This window comes from Oryx dammah, unplaced genomic scaffold (genome assembly GCF_014754425.2).
Source record: "Oryx dammah isolate SB20612 unplaced genomic scaffold, SCBI_Odam_1.1 HiC_scaffold_8, whole genome shotgun sequence".
Taxonomy (NCBI): Eukaryota; Metazoa; Chordata; class Mammalia; order Artiodactyla; family Bovidae; genus Oryx; species Oryx dammah.
The window spans coordinates 27,378,284-27,387,574 of NW_024070192.1; positions in this window are offsets into that span (position 1 = coordinate 27,378,284).

Consider the following 9,291-nt stretch of genomic DNA (forward strand, 5'->3'; position numbering starts at 1 on the left):
GACTCGCGGGCCACACCTCTCTGGTTTCTGTCCCGAGCGAGGACGCATTGTTTTCTGTCTCCTACTTTGTGGTAAGATGGGAGTACCAGACCACCTTACATGTCTCCTGAGGAGCCTGTTTGCAAGTCAGGAAGCAACAATTAGAACTGGACTTGGCACTGCTGAAAAAGTAAGTGTTAGTCGCGCAGTCTTGTCCGACTCTTTGCGACCTCATGGCCTGTAGCCCTCCAGACTCCCTTGTCCATAGATTTCTCCAGGCAAGAATACTGGAGTGGGTAGCCGTTCCCTTCTCCAGGGGATCTTACCAACCCAAGGATCGAACCCGGATCTCATGCATTGAAGGCGAAATTTTTTACCCTCTGAGCCACATTAGATGGTACTCTGGTTCGAAATTGGGAAAGGAGTATATTTCCCATGGGTGACAAGGCTGTATATTGTCACCCTCCTTATTTAGCTTATATGCGAAGTACATCATGCAAAACGCCAGACTGGATGAATCACAAGCTGGAATCAAGATTGCTGGGAGAAATAGCAACAACCTCAGACAAGCAGATGATACCACTTTATGGCAGGAAGTGAAGAGGAACTAGAGAGTCTCTTGATGAGGGTCAAAGAGGAGAGTGAAAATGCTGGCTTAAAACTCGAAGTTCAAAAAACTAAGATCATGGCATCTGGTCCCATTATTTCATGGCAAATAGAAGGGGCAAAAGTGAAAACAGTGACAGATTTTCTTGGGCTCCACTGTGGACAGTGACTGCAGCCATGAAAGTAAAATATGCTTGCTCCTTAATACACCTAGACAGTGTATTAAAAAGCAGAGACATTACTTTGTCTCTAGTCTCTAGTCTTTGTCCGTCTAGTCAAAGCTATAGTTTTTCCAGTAATCATGTATGGATGTGAGAGTTGGACCATAAAGAAGGCTGAGCGCCAAAGAGCTGATGCTTCTGAATTGTGCTAGAGAAGATTCTTGAGAATCCCTTGGACAGCTAGGAGATCAAACCAGGCAATCATAAAGGAAATCAACCCTGAATATTCATTGGAAGGACTGATGCTGAAGCTCCAATACTTTGGCCACCTGATGCAAAGAGCCAACTCATTGGAAAAGACCCTGATGCTGGGAGAGATTGAAGGCAAAAGGAGAAGGGGGTGGCAGAGGATGAGATGGTTAGATAGCATCACAGACTCAATGGACATGAATTTGAGCATACTCCAGATGTGGCGGACAAGGGAACTTGGCATACTGCAGTCTATAAGGGTAAACAGACTCAGACACAACTTAGCTACTGAACAACAACAAAGTATAGCTGTGCCTTTCCCATTTCTAAAAGAAAATATATGTCAAGGTGAACAGGATTCACCCTAGAAAATGGCTACAGCAGCAATAATGAATACAAATCTGATCAACTGACTTCCACACTAAAAGCTTTGTTGCCATGGCTGTTTTTATTTAACAAGGAGATTAATAACTGAAAAAATCCATGAGATGTCCCTGGTGGCTCAGTGGTAAAGAATTCACCTGCTCCAGGAAGATCCCACATGCCTGGGAGCAACAAAAGCCCACCAGCAACAACTACTGAGCCCATGGGCCACAACTACTAAAGCCTGCATGCCTAAAGACTGTGCCCCAAAACAAGAGAAGCCACCACAATGAGAAGCTTGTGTACCACAACTAGAGAGCAGCTCTGACTCTATGCAACTAGGGAAAAGCAAGGAAGACCCAGCACAGTCAAAAATAAAAAATTTTAAATCCAATTGCATATTCTGTTGCTTTAATCAGGAGGACAAATCTTTTAAAAATTAAAAAAAAATTTTAGTAATCCTTTTTCCCATTTTCTCTTAGTGGTAGGTTATCAGGAAGCATTTAACAGGAGGATTCCTGTGTGCTGTTTTGGATCTGTCAGGAATCCTCTGTTCCTTATTAATTCCTGAATATTCAGAAATTAAGAGGAGAGACAAGCCTCTCCTGGGGCTGAGGAATCCAGGCATTTCCTTCGCTAGTTTTCAATATGGTGATAAGTACCTTCTTCCTTTTTATGTACCATATGGCAAAAGGGATTGTTTACAACTCTCTCTCTCTAATATGGATCACCTATGTTTTGTAAGTCTGGAATTTTAGTCTTTATCTTTGCTGAGAATAACTACCTTGTAAGGCAACCCACTCGTGTTCTTGCCTGGAGAATCCCAGGGACGGAGGAGCCTGGTGGGCTGCCATCTAAGGGGTCGCACAGAGTTGGACACGATTGAAGTGACTCAGCAGCAGCAGCAGCAGCAAGACAGTATATATGCTCACAACATGTTGATTAAAACACCTTTGCTCCATCAGAGCTTTGGTCCCCATGTCTTCTCTCTCTCCCCCCGTCTCTCTTTTTCAGGCTAATTCTCTGGAGCGCAGAGGCCCTCTGGGTTCACCTTCCTGCCCGGGCTTCTAAGACCCTCTCAAGAAGGCACTCTGTGCCTTCTCCCCATCGAGAGGGCACCTGAGGCCTTTGTGAACAGAGCAAGCCCCGTGTCAGGGACTTTACTGGTTTTCTGTGCAAACCAAGGAATATCAGCCTCTTTCTCTATCCTTTAATTTCTTATCGTCGACTCTGGACTACCAGGTTCCGGTCCATTAAAGGACCTCAACAGTAGGTGTTCTTGAAACTAACATTGGTCAGTCAGGTTTTAAACCAAGAAAAAAAAATTGCTTTCTCATCCTGTAACTAATTTCAGGAATTCCTCATTTTGTGTGGAGGACACCACCTTGCTCAGATTATCCTTATTTCCATGGTGATAGGCTAGGAAAGGTCCCAAGTGAAGGAAGGTTTATTCAACCACTGTCATTTTCAATAAAAATGTGCATTCAACTACAGATGGATTCCATTAATGCCATTAATATCTTTCCCAGCATTGCTTTTGGAGGTGCTTTCTCAAATCTATAAATCTGTTTAACTACATGTCAATTCCTTGAATTAGTGAATTATACAAAGGTTTAATTAAACTGGACTCTCAGGATAAACTTCTAAGGACATTCAACAAAAAAGACATCTTAGAAGTCAGAAAATGTAACCCGTATTATCAGTGGGAAAGGCAATCAAAACCCAGCAGCAACGTTCAGAAAGCATAGCTGGCAATAATGCCCAATTTTGTTCAACCAAACGAAATACCATGCTAAACCTTCATCGCAGGAGTCTCAAGAAATGTTACCAAAAGTACTGGGTGTACTCTTGCCCAGCATTCACCATCCAGAACATGTTATTCCACCACTGAAATGGGCTTAATCAGAATTAAAGATTGCTTGCTGCTTCTCTGCCTTCCTACTCCTAATCACGAGGATTTTCTGGGGAGTACTGACAGCTGAGCATCAGACTGAGGGGTGTCTCACCGATGCCAGCTGCCACGACCACAGAGCCAAGGGAAAAGTAAATGTCTCACTGAGATGTCCTTTGATGTTTCCGAGTGTACTCTCCCTCACGTAGGCCCTCATGTAGCTATAGAATACAGCTGAGCTTTGAGTCAGACTCACCATGTCCTTCCCTGAATTAGTTTTCAGTTTCAGAAAAAAGAGGTATGTTTCATTTGTAAGCAAACTGGACGTAACATTGTTAATCACATCATTATTTCAAGGATACTATAAGTTTCCCTGTTATAAAATTAATAATGCAAGCTTTCGTTTCTTGCAGTAAAATGAAGGTTTTCATATATGTGTAACAGTTTGGGAGTCTGACCAGCTGCTGAGAGGCAGCAAAGCAAGTGATGGGTAATATTTTAGAAGGGGGACTCAAGCATGGCTTGTATATCACGTTGAGGAGTTATTAGACACATTGGAGTTATTAGACAATCAACTCTGCATATAAGGTGTCTGGCTAGTTGCAAAGCAAGAAAACTATTAGTCGTCAAATATTATCTCCTAAAAAAAAACGCTAGTGTTTGTTTTTGCATTTTTATCACAGCACTTTCAGGGAACTTATTAACTCTCCTCCCCAATTAGAATTCAATTGATAGCTCATTCATATATTAATCCAACACCAGCTGCTTGCTAAACCCTGAACTTTTTAGTCTAATGATAAATTTAACAGTCCATTATGGATCCAGGCTCATTAAATGCCTTTGACTAGCAAAAGTTCTCTGGTTTCAGCTTTTGATTTTAGGAAAGGATAAGGTGGAATTTTGTCTTTGTGTACCACCATCAAGTTGTTTAACTGCTTAAGAAGAGGAGTCATCATATTTCCCTTTTCACAAGTATCTGATTTACCCAGTCATTCAGTTTCTCTGGACCCTTTGCAACTGCTCAGATTTACATGCAATTAAGTGGCTCAGAAAAGGTGGCAAGAATACATAGAAGAACTATACAAAAAAGATCTTAATGACCCAGATAACCACAATGGTGTGATCACTCACCTAGAGCCAGACATTCTGGAGTCCAGAAATGAAGTGGGCCTTAGGAAGCATTACTATGATCAAAGCTAGTGGAGGTGATGGAATTCCAGCTGAACCATTTCAAGTCCGAAAAGATGATGCTGTGAAAGTGCTTCACTCAATATGCCAGCAAATTTGGAAAACTCAGCAATGGCCATAGCACTGGAAAAAGTCAGTTTTCATTCCAATCCCAAAGAAAGACAATGCCAAAGAATGTTCAAACTACTGTACAATTGCACTCATCTCATATGCTAGCGAAGTAATGCTCAAAATTCTCCAAGCGAGGTTTCAACAACACATGAACTGAGAACTTCCAGATGTTCAGGCTGGATTTAGAAAAGGCAAGGAACCACAGATCAAATTGCCAGCATCTATTGGATCATGGAATAAGCAAGAGAGTTTCAGAAAAACATCTACTTCTGTTTTATTGACTGTGCCAAAGCCTTTGACTGTGTGGATCACAACAAACTGGAAAATTCTTAAAGAGATGGGAATACCGGACCACCTTACCTGTCTCCTGAGAAATCTGTATGCAGGTCAAGAAACAACAGTTAGAATCGGACATGGAATAACGGAATGGTTCCAAATTGGGAAAGGAGTACGTCAAGACTGTATACTGTCAACCTGCTTATTTAACTTATAGGCAGAGTACATCATGGTGAAATGCCAAGCTGGATGAAGCACAAGCTGCAATGAAGACTGCTGGGGGAAATATCAATAACCTCAGATACCCAGATGATACCACCCTTATGGCAGAAAGTGAAGAAGAACTAAGAGCCTCTTAATGAAAGTGAAAGGGGAGGGTGAAAAAGCTGGTTTAAAACTCAACATTCAAAAAACGAAGATCATGGCATCCAGTCCCATCTCTTCATGGCAAATAAATGTGGAAACAATAGAAACAGTGAAAGACTTTATTTTCTTGGGCTCCAAAATCACTGCAGATGGTGGCTGCAGCCATGAAATTAAAAGATGCTTGCTCCAAACATTCTCTGATGTAAATCATAGCCGGATCTTCTATGACTCACCTCCCGGAATAAGAGAAATAAAAGCAAAAATAAACAAATGGGACCTAATTAAACTTAAAAGCTTTTGCACAATGAAGGAAACTATAAGCAAGGTGAAAAGACAGCCTTCAGAATCGGAGAAAATAATAACAAATGAAGCAACTGACAAATAATTAATCTCAATAATATACAAGCAATTCCTGCAGCTCAATTCCAGAAAAATAAGCAACCCAATTAAAAAATGGGCCAAAGAACTAAACAGACATTTCTTCAAAGATGACATACAGATGGCTAACAAACACATGAAAAGATGCTCAACATCACTCAATATCAGAGAAATGCAAATCAAAACCACAATGAGGTACCATCTCATGACAGAATGGCTGCTATCAAAAAGTCTACAAACAATAAATGCTGGAGAGGGTGTGGAGAAAAAGGAACCCTCTTATAATGTTGGTGGGAATGCAAACTAGTACAGCCACTATGGAGAACAGTGTGGAGATTCCTTAAAAAACTGGAAATAGAACTGCCATAGGACCCAGCAATCCCACTGCTGGGCATACCCACCCAGGAAACCAGAATTGAAAGAGACACGTGTACCCCAATGTTCATTGCAGTACTGTTTACAATAGCCAGGACATGGAAGCAACCTAGATGTCCACTGGCAGACGAATGGATAAGAAAGCTGTGGTACATATACACAATGGACTATTACTCAGCTATTAAAAATAATGCATTTGAATCAGTTCTGATGAGGTGGATGAAACTGGACCCTATTAAACAGAGCGAAGTCAGAAAGAAAAACACTAATATAGTATATTAACGCATATATATGGAATTTAGAAAGATGGTAAGGATGACCCTATATGTGAGACAGCAAAAGAGACACAGATATAAAGAACAGACTTTTGGACCCTGTGGGAGAAGGTGAGGGTGGGATGATTTGAGAGAATAGCATTGAAACATGTGTATTATCATATGTGAAATAGATCGCCAGTACAGCTTTGGTGCATGAGACAGGGTGCTCAGGGCTGGTGCACTGGAATGACCCTGAGGGATGGGATGGGGAGGGTCAGGATGGGGCACACATGTATACCCATGCCTGATTCATGTGAATATAGGGCAAAAACCACCACAATATTGTAATTAACCTCCAATTAAAATAAACTAAGAAAAAAAAAAGAGGGGAAAAAAAAGATGCTTGCTCCTTGAAAGAAAAGCTATGACAAACATAGACAGCATATTAAAAGGCAAAGACATTACCTTACCAACAAAGGTCTGTCTAATCAAAGCTATAGTTTTTCCAGTAGTCATGTATGGAGTTTGACCATAAGGAAAGCTGTGCACGGAAGAATTCATGCTTTTGAACTGTGGCATTGGAGAAGACTCTTGAGAGTCACTTGGACTGCACAGAGATCAAACCAGTCAATTCTAAAGGAAATCTGTCCTGAATATTCATTGGAAGGACTGATGCTGAAGTTGAAGCTCCAATACTTTGGCTACCTGATGCGAACAGCTGATTCATTGGAAAAGACCCTGATGCTGGGAAAGATTGAATGCAGGAGGAGAACTGGACAACAGAGGACAAAATGGTTGGATGGTATCACTGACTTGATGGACATGAGTCTGAGCAAGCTCCAAGAGTTGGTGAAGGAAAGGAAAGCCTAGTGTGCCACAGTCCATGGGGTCACAAAGAGTCAGACACGACTGTGCAACTAAACTGAGACTGAAGTGGCTCAGACCATAAAGAATCTGCCTGCAATGCAGGAGACCTGGGTTCAATCCCTGGGTAGGGAAGATGCCCTGGAGAAGGGAATGGGTACCCACTCTAGTATTCTTGCCTAGAAAACTCCATGGACAGAGAAGCCTGGTGGGCTACAGTCCATGGGATCTCCAAGAGTCAGATGTTACTGAGCAACTAACTCTTCACTTTCAAGTTTTCTTCTAACAATTGGCTAGTGTTTCAAGTTGAAACCCAGAAACTTACAATTTACAAATCAAAAACTGCATCTGTGAAAAGCAAGTAATAGGAGAGAACTAGAATATAAGCTGACCAGAGAAGGGAATATGATCAAGGGTAGAGCACATATGAGCGCCACGCTTAAAAAGCTGACAGCTTTTTGAGACCCTCTACCAAATTACATGGGGCTTCCCAGTGGCTCAATGGTAAAGAATCTGCCTGCCAATGCAGGAGACTCAGGAGACCTGGGTTCGATCCCTGGGTCGGGAAGATCCCCTGGAGAAGGAAATGGCAACCCACTCCAGTATTCTTGCCTGGAGAATTCCATGCAGAGAGGACCCTGGCGGGCTACAATCCACAGGGTCGCAAGAGTCGGACATGACTGAGCAACTGAGCAGACAGGCATGCCAAAGTACATGCTGGAAAAGTGAAAGCATTTGTCCCTGGTTAGATTGCACGTGCGCATGCTCAGTCATGTCTGACTCTTTGCAACCCCATGGACTATAGCCTGCTAGACTCCTCTGTACATGGAATTTTTCAGGCAGGTCTTCTGTGTCTCCTGCTTATCAGGCAGATTCTTTACCACTGAGCCTACTGAATTATACCTTAAGTTAACCAAATTAATCTAGAAGTAACTTTGAGAAACACCTTCTTATGTATTTGTGGCTCATGTTGGCATATCACAGGACATGTGAGATTAAAAAAAATCTAAGAAACTTTGTCCAACTCATTATTTACCAAAAATGTGTGTCTAAGCAGCCCTTTTCCCTAAAATTGTTTTATCAAAAGCTCAGGGCTCCAGCGGGTTGAGGAACATGCTGTGAGTAATGTCTATTCAAAGTATACATTAAATGGGAAAAAAAAAAAAAAAACCTTCCTAAATCAAAACATTGGCTTAATTTTTGAATGTTTTATGTCTTGCTAAATATAATCAAATCACACCTTTATCACTGCATCAACTCGTTAAGATTCTACGGGCACTATCCTGTTACTGAGGCTAGTTCACAGAAATGTGCTGTTAGCCTTGTTTGGGACTCCAGTGTACTGAACAGTCAAGAAGGTGACTTCCATGTAGGGCAGAAAAACTTTATTGCTTGCCCATTTAGTGCCATTCTTTGGCTCAGAAAACACCTTCTGCCATTTAAAATACATGCAACTAGAAGTTTCTTTAAAGAATACTTTATACTGATACATCCCAAACTGGAGGCCTTGCAGACCAAGCATAATTACCTAAGAAAGGCTAGACTAAAAGCTGAATACTGTCACTTGGGCAAAGTAAGTGTGTGCGTGTGTGTGTGTGTGGCAGTGGGGGGGTGGGGTGGTGGTGCGAGGGAGTGGGCACTCACTGGGCACCAGTACAAATAGAAACACACATTATTCAAGCACTGAACTCTGAGGACCATTAGTTACTAATTCAGAATACTTCTTAACATTGGAGAGTGCCACAAAAAGACACACTTGAAAAGTCCTAAGAAAATGAGTAGGTCTACTACATGAGGTGTGTCAGATTCTTTGTAACCTGATGGACTATGTAGCCTTCCAGGCTCCTCTATTCATAGGATTCTCCAGTCAAGAATACTGGAGTGGATAGCCATGCCCTATTCCAGAGGATCTTCCTGATCCAGGAATCGAACCCACGTTTCCTAGGTCTCCTGCATTGGCAGGCAGGTTTGTATTTTTTTTACCGCTAGCACCACCTGGGAAGCCCAATAGAGTCATTAACCAGATGTCAGAAAAGGAAACAAGTCTCACCAAAATTTGTAGAGCTTAGGAGGTTGAAGAGGTCCCCAGTGGACTGGGGTTCCTGGATGTGTGTGCAGGGGAGGCCTGCCTCCGGGGCTGGAATTACTGCCTGGGCACGAGCGCTGCAGTGAGGTGGACACCCTTCCAGGGTCCAGAGCCAATGCGCCTTCCCTCCCCAAAGCCAGA